Source organism: Gorilla gorilla, chromosome 4, assembly GCF_029281585.2.
Source record: "Gorilla gorilla gorilla isolate KB3781 chromosome 4, NHGRI_mGorGor1-v2.1_pri, whole genome shotgun sequence".
NCBI classification, from domain to species: domain Eukaryota; kingdom Metazoa; phylum Chordata; class Mammalia; order Primates; family Hominidae; genus Gorilla; species Gorilla gorilla.
Genome location: NC_073228.2, coordinates 115747242 through 115769440, shown reverse-complemented (window position 1 = coordinate 115769440; position 22199 = coordinate 115747242). Strand labels below are relative to the sequence as shown.

The following is a 22199-nucleotide window of genomic DNA, read 5'->3' as shown; positions in this document are numbered from 1 at the left end:
ACATAAATAGAAATATATAAGAATGTTCATAACAACATTGCTGGTAATAGAAAAAAGTAGAAACCTAGGTGTCCACTAGAAGAATGAATAAATGAGATGTTATGTATATGTGCAGTGCAGTGCTATAGCAGAATAAATGAGTAAACAGAAGCCCTCCATAGCACTATAAATAAATGTGACAAACACAGTGTTAAGTAAAAAAGCAAGAAGGATGCATACAGCATGATACAATTTATTTAAAGTTTTAGAATATATGAAACAATTATATATATTGTCTTCAGAGATATTCATATGTAATAAAAGTATAAAGACATCTGTGGGAAAGAAAAACACCAAATTCAGGATAGTGTTAACCTATGGCAGAGAGTAGGGATAGTGCTCTCAGGGAAGGGCAAATACGAGACGTCAATTGCACTTTGAAGGTTTTATTTCTTAAGTTCATGGAGGATACACAAGTGGTGAGTAAAGCAGTACTCATACTATTTCCTAGACCTTTTTGTATGTCTCAAATGTTTTATGATTTAAAAGTCCCTAGGGTGATGATGAGCTTTTTTTCATGTGTTTTTTGGCCACATAAATGTCTTGTTTTGAGAAGTGTCTGTTCATATCCTTTGCCCACTTTTTGATGAGGTTGTCTGGTTTTTTTTTTTCTTGTAAATTTGTTTAAGTCCCTGTAGATACTGGATATTAGACCTTTGTCAGATGAGCAGCTTACAAAACTTTTCTCCCATTCTGTAGGTTGCCTGTTCACTCTGATGATAGTTTCTTTTGCGTGCAGAAGCTCTTTACTTTGATTAAATTCCATTTGTCAATTTTGGCCTTTGTTGCCATTGCTTTTGGTGTTTTAGTCATGAAGGCTTTGCCCATGCATATGTCCTGAATGGTATTGCCTAGGTTTTCTCCCAGGGTTTTTAAGGTTTTGGGTTTCACATTTAAGTCTTTAATCCATTTTGAGTTAATTTTTGTATAAGGTTTAAGGAAGGGGGGGTCCAGTTTCAGTTTTCTGTATATGGCTCGCTAGTTTTCCCAGCACCATTTATTAAATAGGGAATCCTTTCCCCATTGCTTGTTTTTGTCAGATTTGTTGAAGATCAGATGGTTGTAGGTGTGTGGTGTTATTTCTTAGGTCTCTGTTCTGTTCCATTGGTCTATATATCTGTCACTGGTCATTAGAGAAATGCAAATCAAAACCACAGTGAGACACCATCTCACACCAGTTAGAATGGTGATTATTAAAAAGTCAGGAAACAACAGATGCTGGCAAGGCTGTGGACAAAAAGGAGCTCTTTTACACTGTTGGTGGGAGTGTAAATTAGTTCAACCATTGTGGAAGACAGTGTGGCAATTCCTCAAGGATCTAGAACCAGAAATAACCATTCGACCCAGCAATCCCATTACTGGGTATACACCCAAACAATTATAAATCATTCTACCATAAAGACACGTGCACATGTATGTTTATTTTAGCACTATTTAGAATAGCAAAGACTGGGAACCAACCCAAATGCCCATCAATGATAGACTGGATTAAGAAAATGTGGCACATATACACCATGGAATACTATGCCGCCATAAAAAAGAATGAGTTCATGTCCTTTGCAGGGACATGGATGAAGCTGGAACCCATCATTTTCAGCAAACTAACACAGAAACAGAAAACAAAACACCACATGTTCTCACTCATAAGTAGGAGCTGGACAATGAGAACACATGGACACAGGGAGGGGAACATCACACACCAGGGCAACCTAGATGACAGGTTGATGGGTGCAGCAAACCACCATGGCACATGTATACCTATGTAACAAACTTGCATGTTCTACACATGTATCCCAGAACTTAAAGTAATATATTTTAAAAAAGCATAAACATCATTGAACAACAAACAAATAAAATAAATAAAATCATTTGATGGGATTTCATTATGTATAAGGAAAGGAATTTTCCAAATAAAGTTTTGTTGTTTACTTAAAAAAAAAAAAGTCCCTAGGGCTTTTAATTTTGAATGTCTTTTCCTGTGCACTGGACTGCAGTTTTTGACCCATTGTTGATGCAAGCTGCAATCACCTCAACTCTTTGTCTCATTCAATGGTGTGGCCCACATGTTCCATGTTTTCAGCCCATTTTATAGCATATTTAACATGAGAGCATTTGTGGTGGACAATAAATATGCTTTAATTGCCTTGGTTGGCCAGCAGGATTATTATTTGTGATTGGAATAGATTGCTATGGGAAATTGCTGGTTGAGGAAACAAAGAAAGAAAGGGTTTCCAGAATTTCATTTTGTTTTTTCCTTTATTTGTGTTTAGTTACTTTACTATGACTTTAGTTTTCTTGCTCAGGTTCCATGGTTTCATTGTTTTTCCTTGTGTTTTCTCTTTGTACATCCCAGGAAGAGATTAATCAGCAATATTGTTCTTTGTTATTTATCTTTGCTGGATGAGTTTTGGTCACCAAGTCTTCAAGTTAGGTGACTTTCTTGTTCTCTAGAGAGGATGAGAAAAAATTGGAAATGCCTTATACATGGGGAATTGATTAAGTTCATATTTTTCCCACACTGGAAAGACTCATAGTCATGATATGAGTCAGACACAGCTGGGAACATTTCATCTACTTACAGTGAGCTGTTCTATGCTTGAGAAAGGTGACAGACTGATAGGGCAGGAGAGAGAAGTGTTGGATTTGTTCTGGTGTTTAGAAATTTTTTCCATAAAGGCATGTCTTGGACAACCAACTCACTTTTGCATGGCCGTTAGGCACAGTTGTCAGGGAGGGGCTCTTGTTTTTGTCTCTACTGGGTACATAAGACAAATGATTTTTGAACTCAATAGAATTGAAATATTCAGGATAGATTCTAGCCTGTAGATAGTTGATATAGAACCAAATACTGCCAAAGTGTTCCTCTTGTATGTATGGCATAGGCCAAAGTTGAGTTACAATGAAGACATGAGGCATATAGTTTGCATGGTTGTTTTTCTAAAATAGTGGGAATTCATTTCAGTGGGACTTGGCTAGCATTTATCCAGCACACTGCAGTCTATTTTCTCCACAGCTGTTCGCTGCCATACATTTCTGATCCAAAATACAAAACTGTCCAAAAATGTGGAACACGTTGACCTGATCTTTCCACCAGGGAAATAGCATTACAGGAAAGATGAAATTACTAGAATGAGGCTTTTGTGGGAAATTAAATATGTCTGGATTTATCAGGAAGATTAGTTTCCTACCTCTTTCAACAGCAGTTTCTTTTTATTATTCAAAAATTGGGACTAACAAATGGATTTTCTAACAAATATAGATATTCAAATAATTTAATATGGTTCTTGGAAACTGAGGTGGCAGCAACGATTGGATTAGAAATTATGAGAAATGTGAGTGAGGTTTACAGGTATGGAATATAGTGTGTGAACTTGCTAACTGATAGTAAATGGGGCAGAGAAGTCTAGGAGTCTCAGTAACTCAGAGGAAGACATTTGTAAGATCAAGGAGGAATATGTTTAATTACCTTCTAATGTACAAGATAACTAAAATATGCTATCAAATATTGCTTGCGAAGATGTCCTATTTTATGTACAACAAGAATTTAAAATCACTGCATTCATGTGCCATTCTGAAGAGCACTCACCTCTTAGAAGGAGGAAGAGTATAGTATTAATAGGCTAATGTTTATAGGTATTCGAACCTCTATAGATACCACGTGGATGATTTCTCTCTCTAATTTAGTTTTTGTATCTGTAAAGAACAGATTACATTACCTCATAGGTTTGTTGTGATAATTTAATAAAATTTAAGGCAGTTAGCATTAGCATAATTCCTTGCACTTCCAATAAGCTCTCAAAAAATGGTATCTATTATAATTGCATAATACAATTTATATGTAAATGTAAAAACATAAACTCTTTTTCAAAGTCAATAAATACCCTCCCTCCTTATATAATGCAATTGAATATTACCCGTTATTTATTATGTCATATTTCTTATTAATAGTACTAAGATAGATAATTTAGTTCAGTTCTTAACTGAAAGAACATTGAATCTGAATTAATAAAATCTGAATCAAAAAGGTTTTTTCTCTAGCAAGTTTAGTATGTAGGATCTCCTAAGACAATGTTTTACTTAAGAAAGCGTTTTTAAGTAGCTACTGTGTACAGACAACTATGAAATATTGTGGAGGAGTGGATACAAAAATAGGGACTTCTATAGTTGTACATTATTTCTTTGAATTTATACCTTTTAAAATGTCAAAGTTATTTTTGTTAAGAACGTGAAAAGTATAAACTGTGATTTGGAATCTTACAAATAGCCATTGTCCTAGGAGAGTTAAAACCCATTAACTAAATTATGCTGTAGAAAAACATTGGAATAGTTGTGAGGAGACTAGTATATTCTTATTTTTATTATTTATAGGAATTATTATATTTTCTTGGTTGGTTGCTTTTGGTTTCCCAATTGGTTGACTACAAAACTGGAAGAAGCAGAGATAATTTTGGAGGAAGATGTGGCTGCTCTTGTAACAGTAACATTATAGACCTGATCTTCTCCTAGCAGGGTTCCTGATTGTCCTAATTCTGCCCAAATTAGAAGGCTTAGGTAGCGGTGGGCCTGGGGCCAAAAGGAATTTATTTTTTGTTGGGAAAGAAAAGTAAGGAGGAAATTCAGTGCCCTCTACACGGGTGTCAGCCTCTTAGAAAGAGGTCCTGATAGAGGCTGTACTGAGGGACGTCCCTCGGCTTTCTTTACATGTGACTTTACTAGAAAGAATAAGAATAGGAGGGGAGGAAATGACCAATCCCATGTGACAAATGAGAAGGAGTTTTCAGGGGATTATCTTTTACTGTGGCCTGAAAAACAAATGCATCATATATAAAATGAAAAACTTTGTATTTTCTGGTTTTGTTATTCAGATCAAACAATATTTAACATGAAAGGCTTTAAAATGAAAATCTTCATACATGTATAGATTAACATTGTGAAGAACTTCAGTGTACGGCCCACACTTAACTCCAAACATTTGCCATTTGTGATGTTGGCAGTACTTTGTTAAGGTTCATTTGAGGATCTTGTTTTTTGGGAGCAGCTGGTGGCATAAATTCTATGCCCATTTTTTTTTTTAGAAAGAGACTAAAGCAAAAATAAAATTGAATTAACTTGACAAAATCTCACCAATGGATGATTAGCAGAATTGGCAACTCTACATTATTAGATTATCCTGCTCACTAGCTCGTTCAAATTTATTTTCTTGTGTGTGTGTGTGTGTGTGTGTGTGTGTGATCAAAATCTCTTTGGAGAGTCTCCTCTTTTCCACTCTTAGTCCATTTGTCTCAGGTAGGGCTCACATGCTCCTTAGCTTCAGGAATGGCAATGTGTCCTGGGTCTGCTTACTGTATATACAGCTTGTCCTTGGTTACAGTGATTGGTTAGGGTTGGGCACAAGATCCAAGGTGAGCCAATCTACAGTAAATGTAAGAAACTTGCTGATGCTGTCTAAAGGAGCTTGCTAAATTGGTGATCACCTTTCCCTCTTTTTTTGCAAAGGTTCTGATTGAGAATGAAGCAGATCCTGAGGAAAACAGGGCTGTGAAGGGCTGTGAAATAGAGACATAGTGTCCTAATGATATCATGTAAGACCCTGGATCCAACTATCCTGAAGCCAGATTCAGTTCTTACATTCCTAGTTCTCTGTGTCAACAATTTCATTTTTGTGGTTAATTTATTTTGAGATTACAGTATGTCACTTTCAACAAAACAAACCCTTGTATTCTTTCTGACTTTCCTCTTTTCTTCTGTTTCTTCTTTCCTTTTTCATTTTTCTTCTTTTTCCTTTTTCTTCTTTTTCCTTTTTATCCTTTCTTCTCTTCCTTTCTCCTGTTACTTTAAAAGTTCTACCAGGGCCTGTTGGGGGGTGGGGGGAGGGGCGAGGGATAGCATTAGGAGATATACCTAATGTTAAATGACGAGTTAATGGGTGCAGCACACCAACATGGCACATGTATACATATGTAACAAACCTGCACGTTGTGCACATGTACCCTAAAACTTAAAGTGTAATAAAAAAAAGTTATTAATAAGAAACTATAGCAAATAGGATCAACTCATATGGAGCCTTGAAAACTAGGATAAAAGCATTAGACTTTATACCCTAATTTTTTAAATTTTGGAAATAGCATGATAAGAGTTAGGATGATAACAAATGTGTAATAAACTTTGAAGAATGAAGTGAGTGCGTGAAGAGGGGTTAGGGTGTTGTCCAAACCTTCAAGGAAGAATTGTTACCTTAGAATGTTAATCTGTTAGAAGCAGAGATGTAGGGACAGGTGCAAATAATAATAGTCTTTAAGGGAAGCATAGGTAGAAATTGTTAACTAATCAAATATTAGGGATAAAGGAGAAGTGAAGATGATTCTGAGGTTTTAAGTACCTATGACTAAAACACAGATGGAACAAAAATTTATTATCAATAGAGAAATGAGGATGGGGATGAACTAACTGAAGTCTGCAGGGGACTGTAGGTTAGGTTAAGTTGTGTTCTTGCTGAGTCTGAGCAGGGGCTCAAAGAAGTAGGTTTGGAACTCAGACATCATTGCTGAAAATACCAATCTGGAAGTCATCCTAATCAAAGTGATCTTTGATACTGTGGGCCAGAATTGAGTCAAGAGAAGCAATCAAGTTAAGAACAGATATTCAAGAATTTAGCTGTGGGAAACTAATAAAATTGGAAAGAGAAGAAGGCTGGTTGTCATGGCCCATGCCTGTAATCCCAGCACTTTGGGAGCCCAAGGTTGCGGATTGCCTGAGCTCAGGAGTTCAAGACCACCTTGGGCAACATGGCAAGACCTCATCTCTACAAAAAATACAAAAATTATTCAGGCATGGTGGTACATGCCTATGGTCCCAGCTGCCTGGGAGTCTTAGGTGGAGGGATTGCCTGAGCCCAGGAGGTTGAGGCTGCAGTAAGCCAAGATTGTACCGCTGCACTCTAACTTGGGTGACAGAGCAAGACCTTGTCTCAAAAAAGAAAAAAATGGAGGAAGAACAAAGAGGAATGAGAAAATAGGTACAGGAGAGAAGTGTCAAAGTTCAAAAAGTAGGAAGAAACCTAACAGTTGTACTGATAAACCAAGGAAGATTTAAATTTCAAAACAAAAATTGGTGGTCTCAAATGTTACAGCAATAAAAGAGAATGTCATGTAGGCATCCCTCATCCAATATACTAAGAAGACTTTTGGAAATTTTCATAAATAAAACTTCACTGATATCTCATCAAAACAAATTCTAGGTGGGATAGAATGAAACATAAACAAATTAAACTAGGGTACAAATTTGAATATTCATCAGCTCTCTCAATAGAAGAAACATTTCTAAGCTTTGAAGTGATAGAAAACCCCATAAAAGGAAAGCTCATTAGAGTTGATCACATAAAAATCACAATTTTCTTGAATGCAAAAAATGTAAGTTGCTGAACAGAGTATATGCAGCAAAATATGACCAGGAGTTTGTCAGTTTTATAAAGAGCTAATGGGAAAAATCCAAAGAAACAATTCACAAAACAGAAAATTAAGTATGGCTTATTTACTTGTTTCCTCTACTATATCCTCCAGTTAGATTCTAAGCTCCATGAGGGCAGAGCCTATGCTTTTGCTGTTTACTACTGCAAATCCAGCATTTAACCCATTGAGGTAGGGGAATTTCCTCAGACAGAAATGTAAAAAGAGGCATAGCTTCAGCATGAAAATGAATTCAGATTTGTCTGCACTGGCTTCGCAGTGCAGTGGGACATCGAAGTTGAGATTTCAGTGCCCATCTATAATACCAAGTTCTGGAGCTCAGGGTAGAAGTTCAAGCTAGAGATATAGGTTTAAGAGTAATCATTTGGTTTGTAATTGATGACATGGACTCTTCACCACCCAGGGAAATGTGTATAGAATGAGAAAGGGCTGGGGAAGGAATACCAAGGAAGCCCAGCATTTAAGAGCAAGACAGAGAAGGCAAGGAAAATCAAGGCAGTATGTTCCTATGAGAGTTCAGGCAAGAAGATGTATAGGGAGTTCAGTGTGTTTCACAATAGGCAGGATAACCAGCACCTGATGAATGCTCAAAAATGTTAGCTATTATTAATATGGAAATGATTAATAGCAGGCAGCTTTATTCATATAATATTGAACTTGCCAGAGGACAGAGTGGAGATGCAAAAGAGGAGCCAGTTGTCAGAGCTGCCTAGAAAGCTGAAAATGGAAAAAAGGAAAGAGGACTACAGGAGACAGCAGTGATGAGATGGGAGCCGCATATGTATAGGAGATCAAAGGGGAGAAAGGGGAGAGGATAATACTTTTAACCCCATTTATTGAGTGCTGCCTAGTGCCAGGTGCTGTTCTTAGTGCTTTAACTGATTCAGTTTCAAAACAGCCTTACAATGTAATTACTAGACTTAGTCACATTTTACAGTCAAGGAAACTGAGAAATGGACAGTTCCAGTTACTTGCCTAGTGTTGACTACTACTATGAGATGAACAAAAGATTTGACCTCAGGCATTCTGACTTTTGAGTCCGTGTTCTTCATCTCTTTTATGTACAGCCTGTTAATTATATGGGTGATGACAGTAAAATATTTTGACCAAATCTGGAGTATAAAAGTCTATTTTCAAGGGTTTTTTAGTACCATTATCTGATGCTGTTTTTTTTTAAACTAGTGCTTTAGAAGTCTTTAAACAAGAATATCAACTTCTATATCATTTCAGATTTCTTTGCAATTATTTTGTACCCTGTCCCTGATTTTCAGTCTTGAGTCACACTTGCTGCTATTTGATAGCACAAACTGCTTTGCAATGAAAAAAAGACACCTGCAGTGTTGCAGATGTAGTTAGTATGATGCAGGCAAGACACCAGGAAGAGCAAAAGCGCCTATTTTAGGGACTGTTTTTAAGCCGCACCAGGGAACCAAAGCAATGACTTGACTGCATCACATGTGACCATGACTTTCACTTTTCAGATGGAAAGGCGACTCTCATGAGATTTTTTTAAGTGAGAATATTCAGAATATGAATCATTTTTATTTTAGTGTTATTTGGTGTCATTCAAAATAAAAATATTAAAAAATATAAACATTTTATGGTAAGCCTCAGGATTGAAATTTTATTAACAAATAGCAATTAAATCCTGGCTAACAATGTTTGCTAAGATGGTTACCATAAGAAAATATCTTTTGTGAAGCTAAGTTAATATAACTATTTTTATGGTAATAAAATGATGTCTCATGGAATCGATCTTTGAGACAAGTACTCTTACCGTAACAAAAGCAAAACAAAACAAAAATTAGTTCTGCTATCCTACAAAATGTTGTACTGAATTTACCAAAAATCTAATTCGGAGTCCACACACGGTGTTAAAAATGCAGGCTAAGAAGTAGTGAGTATATTATTGTGTTGATGTAACATGTAGACATGTCTAGGAAGGAACACATAGTTGTAAATAAGCTAGAATCTATTTAGAGGATAACAGAATGTAGATTTACATTCCTTTGGTGGGATTCTGTTAGGTCAGCCTCTAAATTGGTTTTAAAACAGATATGGCATGCTCTGGTCCAGAATCATTGAAGCTTTTAGTATCAGTCCCATTCCTAGATGTCCTGTCTGAAATGCTAATATTAATAATAAGCTTGCATTCATCAAATGTAAAAGTGTTATGAGCAGAACTATGTCATCCCCAAAATTTATATGTTAAAATCCTAAGCCCCTAATACTTCAGAATGTGACTCTATTTGGAGACAGGCTGTTTACAGAGTGTGTGCAGTTTACTGCACACTGTTTACAGCGTGCAGAGGAGGACACAAACAGGTACAGAGGAAAGAACATGTGAAGATGTGGAGAAGACAGCCATCTACAAGCCAATGAGGGAGGCCTCAGAAGAAATCAATCCTGCTGACACCTTGATCTTGTAATTGTAGCCTCCAGAACTATAAGAAATAAATTTCTGTTGTGTAAGCCACTCAGTCTGTGGTACTTTGTAATGGCAGCTTGAGCAAACTAATACAAAAAGGTGTGACGTTGGGCTTTCACCCAGGTGTTATACTCTAGATTATGACAAGATAATTAAATAACCAGAAAAATGACTAATTAATAACTTCCCATATGATCTCCATCGGTTGCTTCCTTTGCAATTGAATGCCTATTTACAATTCCTTTGTGAAAGAAAAGTTTGATGTCCATTTATTTCTTGGTAACCCAGAGATTTCTGGGATCCCATAGTTATTCTGTGGTTTCTCCCAGCAACAACCTTAAAGCAAGAATCAGGGTTTGCTCCATACCCCAAAAAAGAAATGTGTTTTATAAAACATAAATGTACTTTGTGGATTTTACTGAAGACTTATTGAAGATATTATATGACATACACATACCCAGAAATCTCGACCTTGCCCTATGTGCCTCTCCCTTTGGCTGATTTTTAATCTGTATCCTTTCACTGTACTATAACCAAAAGTAGAATGGTTTTATTGTGTCCTCTGAGTCCTTCTAGTGAATTTTGGGGCATGAGTGTGGTCTCAGGGACCCTCAAACTTGCAGTGAGTACCAGAAGTGAGAGTGGCCTTGGGCAACTCCAAACTTGCATTAGGTTTCAGAAGTGAGGGTGGACCTGGGTACTCCTAATGTTTGCATGAGGTCACCTGCCTCTCTTCTCTGTCTTCAGAGTCGGGGCCCATCCCTATAATTGTGACTCCCCTCCACTAGGACAGAGTAGTTGGGTGATGAGTGGTGTGTGGTAGAGAAACGCATGCCTACTTTAGCTCTTCTCTCCAATGTTTTTGCCAGTTGGAAGGGATGGAAGATATGTGTCTACTGAATTCTCTTTCTGTGGACCTGGAACATGGGAGACAGACAGACACTTTGATCTCCTTGCCAATACGACTTCATGTCTGCTGTAGTTTGGAGTAGCAGAGAGAAGGCAACAACTTCCTGGTTGTCTTCTGAACTGTACTTTGATAATCAGTAGGTAGAAAAGAGAGGGAACAGTATTTCAAGAACTGTTTTTGTTTTATCTTTTATCCCTATCCTTAAACTATATTTTGTTTTTGGTATTTCGTAGTCTTTTTTCAGGTAAGGTATATTAGGCATCTTTATTTATCACAAAAGGCTATCACAGTGTTTCCCTTTATATAAGGAGTAAATTGAAGGAATAGTTTTGTTTTGACAACTTACTGTGCTATTCTTGTAGAGTGGCTAGCAGTGGTAATTTTTCTTTGAATGCAGTAATTCAGATTTGGATGTACACTTGATTCTTCTTCTTCACTGTAAATCTGTAAAGTTTCCATGAACGCCAAGTTAATTGAACATTGAATGATTACTCCCACAGGAAATAAAGAGTCAGATTCCTATAAGCCTGTGATAACAGTATTTTTGTCAGCTGATCAAAACATAACCTTGTCTTACGTGTGTTTCTTTTTAAAGACAACATATTTAATATGTATCATTGATTCATTAACTTTGGACTCATGGCCAACAGCATGAATGAAGCTTATCCATTTTCTCCATAAGGCACATTGCAGCCCTCTTGTGCTCAGGAACACTAGATAGAGTTTCTGTATTACACTTGGGGACCATTTTAAACAGCAAAATCACCAACAAAAAGCACAAAAATTCAAATAACATGGTACTAAATAGATCATGAAAAGGACACTTGTTTACAGTAAGAGCTGAAACAAAGAGGTAGAATATTGCCTTGTTTGACCTCAGCTGTGCACTTGCACGTGAGGCAACTCGAATTTCTTTTTGCCACACTGTGCTAATGACCACTAATGATCACAGACATGCTGCAAATACTGATTTCAGGGTTACAAATAAATTGAAGTGAGTAGGCAACTTCCCAAATATGGAATCCACAAATAATGAGGATTTCCCAGACTGTAATGTCTGGGAAGAAATTCTGATTGCTCTAAAGTATCTTTAAAAGGGAAATTGATGCTTTGGTTATGATGTCCTGGCTCTGCCAGAAATGATAGCTCCTTGTATTTTTCCTACTCCATCATTCCAGAGGAGACAGGATCAGAATCTCTGCCCCTTGAGCCTACTTTGTGCATCAGATGTTTGCTGTGAGAAGTAATGATTCTTGTAAAGGAATGTGGTTCATTTGCTAGGAGGTGTTCCATGCTGGAAGATGTGAGGCTCCATGGACTGTTTGTCAGGAATAAAAGTAGTCGTAGGGAGAGGGTAGAAAAAGGAAGGAAGACCAAGAGCAAGGGGGAGGGTAATTTCTAGGCATGATTAACAGCAACAAAAAATCTATCTGTGAGTCTATCCTAGATAGATTATGAGTAAGATACTAAGTAAGATCAGAGTCTCTCCAGTAATCAATGGACCGATCCAGGTTGCTTTTCCAGCTACTACAAGCCATAATGGCAGGGTTACATTCTTTTCATCCAGTAAGAAAACTACTTTGTGTTTGTTACAAAGTAGTCACTATCTATCTTAATTGCTTGTCAAAAGGTTTTGTGAGTGTTGTTAGAGTTCATGGGTGATCTCTGAGCTGATGACTGCAGTATACTAAGCTGTTGATCAATAACAATAATGGTAGCTAGTATTCACCAGCTTTTTATGCCCTCGGTTCTGTTCCCAGTACTTTACACGTATGAAGGCATTTAAAGTTTACAATAGGCCTTTGAGGTTGGAAATGATATTATCCCCAATATGATATTATCCCCGGCATAGGTTCGGTAACTTGTTCTAGAGGTCACACATACAGTAAGTGACCGATCTGAAATGCAAACTAGGCCATGTCATCTGCCTACAGAGTCCATACTCTGATACCATGAGCCATTACACCATACTGCTTTTTCTCAAGGAGAAAATGAATCTTAAAATTTTAGTTTAAGTTTCACTTGCCTGGATGCAAAGATTGATTTTAAATTGAGGAGCATACTCTTATCATGAAATAAAATAAAAATAGGATGCAATTGTTGACAATAACTTCTCATACTGTAAATCTGGGTAGTTTTGGCTTATAAAATGTTTATCTAAATTGTGTTCAGTAATTTGGTGATCCATCTGATGACTTTATTAAAGAGATAGGATAACTGGGAAAGGAAAGTAAGAATCAGCCTTTGTATAAAAGAAACAAACTATGAGTGAGGGAATGGAGCTCCCAGAGAGGAGTGCAGCAGGGGGCAGAAGTCCAGTGCCCTGGGTGAGCATGGCCAGGAAGAGTGTGTTACTATGAGAACTCATAGACCAAAGCTGGAGTCACTGGTAATCCTAGAAGGACTGGATGGACACAGGGCCAGAGGAAACCGTGAGGGAAAGCTGCGCCAGAATGGAGTCAAGGCAGAGAGGCAGACACTGAGGTTAGATTACAAGAGCAAGACAGAGCAGGCAGAAATGGGTGCAAACGTCAGCACAAGGAGAATTTGGAGAGGACTAAGAAGTCAAGAGCAGGCATAAGTTGGAGGTCAGCTTTGGCCAACCTAACTTTGAATCAGGTGACCAGGTAAATTGGAGTCATGGACTGTTGGGTCCAGTACCCTGTGAGATTATGTGGGTGACAGGCTGCTGCCCACTCAAATGATGAGTTACCTGGTGGGACAGGAAGAGGGAAGGATCTGGTACAAGAATGGGAAGTAGAGAAGCCTGGAAAAGTACCCTTTTTTTTTTTTTTTTTTTTTTTTTGAGACGGAGTCTCGCTCTGTCGCCCAGGCTGGAGTGCAGTGGCGCGATCTTGGCTCACTGCAAGCTCCGCCTCCTGGGTTCACGCCATTCTCCTGCCTCAGCCTCCTGAGTAGCTGGGACTACAGGCGCCCGCCACCACGCCCGGCTAATTTTTAGTATTTTTAGTAGAGACGGGGTTTCACTGTGTTAGCCAGGATGGTCTCGATCTCCTGACCTCGTGATCCACCCGCCTCGGCCTCCCAAAGTGCTGGGATTACAGGCGTGAGCCACCGCGCCCGGCCGAAAAGTACCCTTTAAAGGAGTTCAAAGGAGTTGGGGACTTGGGGCAGATTCTTCCTTTGGGGAAAATAGATGGGTCCTTTCTACCTGAAGGTTCTATTTTGTAATTGACATGGTTGTTTTATACTTTAACCAGGATTGTGTCTCTTCAAACTTTGTTGCACTATGAGAAGGGAGGATGTTAATGCTCCTTTTCTGCGTATGCAGTTAGATAGCTGCAAGTTCAGGGAAGAGAGGAGGTAAGTGTTGAGAGCTGTATATAGAAAATTAGTATTTGAAAAATACAACAGGAATAATCTTTACTTCATACTTGGAAAGAGACCATTAAAAAGCATTCAAAAGTCTTGAACAATTCAAGTTTGATTTGTCCATTTAGTGAATCATGCTTGAATACTACGTGCAGGATTCTGCTAATCTTGGAAGTTATTCCAGTGAGAAAGACAGATATGACCCCTGGACTCTAGGGTGTTACACTTATCTGCTACACTTTCTCAGTAAAGTCCAGTTTTTGCTTTTGGCATCATTTAAAACTGAAAACCTCAGAATGTACTGAAGTTTAACTCTTAAGCTCTTCTCTGATTATGTTGTGAATTATTTATTAGGTAAGATCCCTCTCCTCTGAAGGTGAAAGGTGCTGTTCTCCTGAAGGGAGTGGCCATTCCTATTGTCAATTGTAAAGAGATTAATCCCAGGGCAGGAAATGAAGTCAGGGAGACAGATGCTGGACCATAGTGAAGGAGAAATACTTCTCTGGGGGCCTTAGGAGAGCCCACTGTCCAAGGACACAGAGTCAAAAACACTTCCATGAGTGAGAATAATTCGGTTCTTGCGCATGAAAATAGCACCTTGTGTTAGACAAACACCTAGATGGCCTAGAGCTGCCCACTCAGAAAGTAGGCATTATTAGTAGAGTTCTAACTCATTTTCTTTGCTGTGTTACGATTACTTTTCTGTGCACCTTTAGTAAAAAGAAATTGTCAAGTTTCCATTTGGTTTCTCTTCTCTCTGTAGGGAATCAAGGAGATTGTAGTCATGCATTTGGGACAACTGTGTGGGAGAGTGGTGACAGCCTTTGTACAGGGTTGAATACTGTTACACTAAAATACATGTCCTCAGAATCTCAGAATGTGAATTTATCTGGAAATAGGATCGTTGCAGATGTAAATATTTAAGATGAGGTCATACTGGGATAGGATGGGCCCTGTATTAGTCCATTCTTACACTACTATTAAGAAACTACCTGAGACTGGGTAATTTATAAACAAAAGAGGTTTAATTGACTCATAATTCCACATGGCTGGATAGGTCTCAGGAAACTGACGATTATGGTGGAAGGTGAAGGGGAAGCAAGGCACGTCTTACATAGCAGCAGGAAAGAGAGAGTGTGTGAAGGAGGAACTGTCACACACTTATAAAACCATCAGATCTTGTGAGAACTCACTATCATGAGAACAGCATGGGGGAAACTGCCCCCATAATCCAGCCACCTCCCACCAGGTCTCTCCCTCAACACAAAATTATGGGAATTACCATTCCAGAAGAGATTTGGGTGGCAACACAGAGCCGAACCATATCATGCCCTTAATCTGATAGGATTGATGTCTTTATAAGAAGAGGAAAAAACCACACAGAAACAAAGACACAGGGGAGAACACCAGGGAAGACAAAGTCAGAGATTAGAGTGACTCATCTAGAAGCCATGGGGCACCGAGGATCCCAGCAACCATAAGAAGCTAGGAAGAGGCAAGGAGGCATTCCCTCCTAGAGCCTTCAGAGAGAGCATGGCCCTGTTAACACCTCAATTTTGGACTTCTGGCCTCTAAAACTATGGGAGAATAAATTTCTGTTGTTTAAAGCCACTTGGTTTGTAGTCCTTTGTGATGGCAGCCCTAGAAAACTAGTACAGCCTCCTATCAAGGTGTGGTACTAAAGCCTGGGGCATACCATTAAAATGATAGAAAGGGGATGGTATTCCTTTATTCTAAGATGTGCATTTTACATTTCTGAAAGAGGAGTGGATGTTACAATTTTACTCTATTTTAATGTGATTGTTGCAGGGATAATCTTATCCCAAACCAGTTATGCCCTTATTTTTGTCTATATTCAAACTTAATTTTTATTTTATTCTTATTGGAAAAGTGGAAACTTGATCAAGCTGCCTTTATCTCTGCCTTCTCCCTGGAGTTACAGCTAAATTTCAAAGTACCTGTGTAGTAAGTGCCACAGTATAGAAAGGAGTAAGACTTCATTTGTTCTGTGTTCTATAGCATGTCTCCCTGCAGGGGTACATCCTCCCCTCTAGTCCTCAGTCCTTGGTCTCTGTTGTTCAAAGCTTAGATTTCCTGTTTCTTTGTGCCTGGCCCTTCAGGTCCATTGGTCCTCTCTGCTAAGTCCAAGCCATGCTGCGGTAAGTTGATCTCTGGGATATTGTGTAAGGTCCTATCTGCCTACATTCAGTAAACAGCCGCTCTCTGTGCTCATCAATTGGCTGCAATAGTTCATTTATCTGCTTTCCATTGTCACCTCCCTCCCATGTGATCATGAGCACAGCTTGGCTGCTCTGAGTGCAATGTGTCAAAGGAGACAGTAGGGAAATATTGGAGGGAAATTATCAGTTTTCAAAAGTACTGTATATCTACATTTCTTATCTAGAAAAATAGTTACTAAAAGCTTTTAATCCTACAAAAGTACTATTTCTTTCCCTGATGGCCCTTCCACACCCCTTCTACCCACTTGCCCCACCCACCCTACTGTGTTTCGGATCTGGATCCAGAATGTGTTCTTCCATGACAGTAACTCCCACAGGCAAAGCAGCATCTGGCTCTGTGGGCTCTCCAAATTTGTGTAGGTAAGTCTGGCTGGAATTATTGCCTCCCTCACCTGGAGGTTGGCTGCCTGTTCTCCCAGGAGGTTCTCCATATTTCCAGGACAGGTTTGTTGCCGCCAGGCTGCTCAGCCACCTGTGTTAGCAGAGCTTCCCACTGGGATAATCCTGTGTTGGGCCTCAGATAATGGGTATTGAGGAACTCATTGCTTAAGACAGCAAGTAATGTAGGCTGATTCCCCACATGGAACTGCAGCCATACATTCCTCCTGAGAGTCAAGGAGAATTCTCTGAGCAGCTCATGTTTAACTCCAGGGAGCAAATAGACTCAGTGAGCCTAGTCTATTTTTCTTTTCTGGTCCTATGTGGCTTCACTCAGTGTACTTGTAACTGAGTATCCCCATTTTTCTAAGAGAAAGAAAATGAGTTATTTTAACTACTATCTTTTCATGTTCTTTTCTCTTTCCTCCTCTTCCCCTATTTTCCACTTCCTACTTAGCTCTTTAGAAATGCAATTATAACCTTTACCTTCCCTTCACCAGATACTCCCTATATGGTAAGCTTATCTAACTATCCAACTATGTGCTTACTTAGAAGCACCAGAGCCAGAAATCTCTCCTAACAGGAGCTTGCCCCAAGAGACAACAGTCAATTTATAACCCAATGTATGCCCGCAATGGAACTCTCTCTCACCTGGAGAGTATCTTGAGACAACATTCACCTTACAACCTAGCTCTGCCCATGATGGTGCCAGCTCAACCATCTGGTAGATAAGGCACCAAAGCAAGCCACATAGACCCTGCACCTGCTCGTTCCCTCCTCTGCATACTATTTGTGCAAAGTCCCCCTTTAAAAGCCTCTGCTTTCTGTCCCCAAAAGGAAAATGATACCCTTAAAGGAAGGAGGCTGTACTTCTTCCCCTAAACTAAGCTTTGGAATAAAGTCACCTTCTTTATACCAAACCTCGCTCTTTTTAGCTGAATTCTGCAAGTGGTGAGCAACTGAACCTGCATTTTGGTTACAGACCCTTTCTGGTTTCTGCGACTATCTAAGTCCTCCCTAGCTTCTGGGTTAGTAGCTGTGGGTTCTCTTTATAAATGCAGTCTACAGTATAGACTTTCTTTCAAGTAGAGCAAAAAGAATTCTTCAGGTATTCTTTCGTTCATAGAAATTCTGGGACTCAGTGATACCCTTCTCAGACTTGCTGATGAATTGGATACGGGAAATTGGGAAAGCTGTAGACAAGAAATCCCTCATATCAGGGAAAAACTGGAATTTGAAAGTTTGGGGAGTGATGGGTCTGAGTGAGAAGAAATGTAGTCATTCTGTCCTTGGCTTGGATGGCAATACTTCCTCTGTCTTTCAATAAAGGGGTATGGGCAATGAGCTAATAAGCCAAAAAGGAGTCCAAACAGATTTACCTGCCATTAGGGCCAAGGTGCAATTGTTATAGCATTAGAATCCCATCTTCTAAAATTTGACCACTGAAAAATTATTCCATAATTCCATTTATTTTCTTTTGGAGATCCCTTTTAAGATAACGAATACCTAAATGACAGCATGTCTCCTTCCTACTAAGGATACTGACTAAGGAAAAGAATTTGTGTCCTCATTTGAACCACAGTTATAAAAGCAGCCTCCTTTCCCGGGTGGCAGACAAAGTGAAAACAGCAGGAATCAAAGATAGAGAACCATAGGCATGGAGAGAGAAATTGGGGTTCCTTATATATCCAATTGCATACATTTGTTCCCATAGATCACATTTCTGCTGAAGTCTTAAAGGGTGGATTAACGTGGTTTGATTTTAAGCGTCAAAAAAATTCTTTCAAAGTTATAATGCTAAGGAGGAGTTAGAGGCAATTATTACCTCCTCAAAGCTCCCTCTCTGAAGGATCTTTTTATTCTGGGCATGTCAAACTTGGCCCAGCTCCAGGACAGAACCATTTCCTTTATGGGACCTTGTCTGGTTAGGGTAAGTTCTAATCAACTGCTGTGAGTGATCTTCCTACTCACTGTAGGAGTGTGGGGCTTCACTCACTTGACTTTGGGGCTTAACATGATAGAATCCAGGGATTCTGTTGCCAAGGCACTACCAGTCAAGAGGGCTTTGGCTTCCTCGGCAGTGTGAATCATAGGTGAATTACGTGACCTTTTAGTTGGCAGAGCCGTGCTAATTCAGGGCCTTATATACCAGATATCAATATTTAAGAAATCTCTGTAAGTTTTTTATTTATACCAAATGTTTCAGATGAAACATTTTCCTGCAATAATAAAATAAACATTTTAAAAGGAGGGGGCAAAATGTTGTTGTTTAATAGGAAACAAGAAACTAATCTGTATGTCTGGAGTTTTGAAGACAAGTCCTGATCTTTTTGAATAAATGTACATGAGTCCTACTTGCTACTAACTGCACATTGATAATTCTTGTACTATTTCTGACTCAAGATCTAAGTCTAAACTTAGATGCTGCGGATTACTCAGATAATGAATGTGACTGTATAACTGTGGGATGGCTATGTTATTTTGAGTATAGTGTTTTGGATTATTTTGATCATTCATGTTAATACATTCCATTCAGTGTATATTGTGATGAGCTCTTTCTCATCCACACCCATGTTTCCATGTGTTTGGTACAACATTTATGCCCCAAGAAATGCTCATAGGTATTTTTATTGGAGGAAAGGAGCATGGAGGGGACCATCTATAGTTACCCCGCCTTTGAGAAATTCTAAGTTACACAAAAATTAAACAGATTTTTTCTTTTTCTTTTCTTTTTTTTTTTTTTTTGCAAAAAGTCTCCACGGTCTTTAATATGCTGTATTTTTATTTTAAAACTCAAAGTCTCCCCCACTCTTTTTGTAGAATATCAGTTAGTATCATTCAGGATACTTTTTCTGTAAGAAAGTTTGGGAAACACTATTCTAAGGATACAATGAGATGCAATTGGTTTAATCATAACCAGAGTGATTTCAGCCTCTCACCAGATGGTTGTGAAAGTAATGCCCTGGAACAACTGTTGTCTCCTTTTTCGGAAGGCCTAATGAGAAAGACATCTATTTATCTCAAAGAGCATTACGCAATCTTTCAAAAAAAGAGAGAATGAACCAGAAGACCCATGGAGGAACCTGTAATTCTCTGGTTTTAGGATGCCATCTTTTAGAACATTTTATCAATTACTATGCCTTTGTCTGAGAAGGTCAGAGAATCCAATCTTAGAAATTGTTTTAGTTATCTACTGCTACATAACAAATGTCCCCAAAACTTAATGAGTTAAAACAACAAATATATATTATCTCACAGTTCCTACAAGTCAGAAATTCTGGAGTGGCTTAGCTGGGTTGTTCTAAGTCTCTTATGATGTTGTAGTCAGAATGTAGGCAGAGACTGCAATCATCTGAAGTCTTGACTTAGGCTGGAAGGTCGGCTTCCAGTATGACTGACCTACTATCAATTGGCAGGTGACCAACTAAACTCCACACCATGTGGGCCTCGCCTTAGGTTGTTTGGGTGTCCTCATGACATGACAGCTAGCTTCACCCAGTCTGGGTAATCCAGGAGAAAGTGACTAAAGAGGAAGCCACACTGCCTTTATGGCTTAGCCTCTGCAGTTGCATACCATCACTTCTACTTTATTCTGCTTGTGAGAAGTGAGTCACTCAATCTAGCTAAATCCACTAAATCATACTCAAGGTAGGGGAATTAGGTTTCATCTCTTACAGGAAAGAGAATCAAAGAATTGTGGACATATTTTAAAACCACCACAGAAGGTGTAAATACTAAGGGCACAAGAAGAAGGGGCAAGATAAGACAGTGCCTGGATTATTTAATTCAGCATCTCAATGCCATTGTCAAAGATCCAAATTCTTTCTGTCTTCTACCCTGCCATGCTCAGTGTCTTAGCTGTATACTCAGGCTAGTTCCCCACATAGATGCACAATGATTGCATAAGTAAGAGCTATCATGTACCATCACAACATCCAGCAGGACAAGTGGATTGTGTCTTCCTTGTGACATTATTTGTGAGTAAGGAAACCTTTCCCGGAAGACTTAACCTGGCTTCTGTCTTAACTCCTTGACCACATCTGTGTCAGATGCTCATGACAAAACCAATAGCAGGCAAGAGGAGAGAGACTGCTGTGAGTGACTTAGACCAGAGATGTATGCCTGAGCTAGGTCAAGTCACCTGTGCTGAAGGACACTAAAACAAATTAGAGTTCCCTTTACAAGGAGAGAGGGAAACAGCTACTGGGTTTGCAGTTAACAGCTAACTAGCTGTGAATCCTTGACCTCCTTCTAGTCACAAAGTCATGTGCATAGGTCTGATGACATCATTTCCTTTGCAGAGTATAAAAGCTTACACTTTAGACAGAAGATCAAGTCTAGGGAGCCCTTTAGCAGCTCTTGACATAAAACTCATTCTGGTTAAAAGGTGTAAAAAATTTCTGAAAACATAATCATAAAATACATTTTTAACAATATCCAGTGTTGATAGAAGGGAAAGTTTAGAGATTAAACTAAATTCACCACTTTCAAAGAAACCATTATATCTTTGAGGGTGGGGGACTACATTTATTCTCATTTGGTGTTAGTAACAGATGGAGTGGAATTTGTCCTTATGGGAGCCTAACATTTAAAGAGAAATCCTGAGCTGTGTAATCAGTTAACTTGGTTGCCTTATATCTCATCTCCTCTCTGTTTCACCTCTCCCCTTCTACCATCCCCTCTGCTCTTGCTAAATCAGAGTATTGCATAATTCAGGCAATTGAGGGCCATAGGCCTAGTTGCTCTTGCCTCGCCCTTTTCCTGAGACCCTGAGAGCAGTTCATGGTGATTTCAGCATTGCTCACCCCAAGTCTAGCTCTCCAGCAGTCTGTCATGTCTCAGCTTTACTGTTTTAGTCATTTCAAGGAGTTTTTAGAATTACTGGACAATTGCCTGCAGATGAATTCAGGGGAATAGAAAGGAAAGGAAATGAAGGAATAATCTGCTCCTCGAGAGGAGGACTAAACTTGCTTAATCCAGAGGAATTTGGCTAGATGCTTTGCATTTAACAGGTTTTCATTCATCCACTTAATCACTTATTTAGCTTTTAGTCTATCTGTGAGTGTCAGTTTCTCACCATTCAAAGAGCAAGTAAAGGATTGAGAATGGAAAACATGGTTTGCCACACAGGAATTGCCTTGACAAATTGAATAACACAGAAGTTCCCTAAGGATTTTGCCAGCCATGAAAATGTGTAAAGGTTACTGTGTGGATTTCTCATTTCTTATAGAATTCTGCATCAATCATGTACATATTTGAGAAAGAAAGGAAGATTTCTATTTAAAACCAACTTGACAATAATAGTGGAACCTAGGTTAAAAACTGTCTAAATATATGTGGCCAGCACAAGCTTTAGAGCATGTGGTACAGAAAGATCCTTGCCCTGAGGCCAGACCTCTGCAGAA

At 38.8% G+C, this 22199-nt stretch overlaps 1 long non-coding RNA gene across 2 annotated transcripts in view; it reads right to left on the bottom strand.

Annotated features, from left to right (window-relative positions):
* Positions 1-2276: 2276 nt before the first annotated feature.
* Positions 2277-22199, bottom strand: part of LOC134758575 (uncharacterized) — a 37110-nt gene continuing 17187 nt past the window's right edge. For both annotated transcript variants that reach the window (XR_010133917.1, XR_010133916.1), the window contains exons 3-4: positions 11190-11287; positions 2277-2486 (exon numbers count right to left, since the gene is read on the bottom strand). This is a non-coding gene — a long non-coding RNA (uncharacterized lncRNA). The remainder of the gene's footprint in view (positions 2487-11189; positions 11288-22199) is intronic.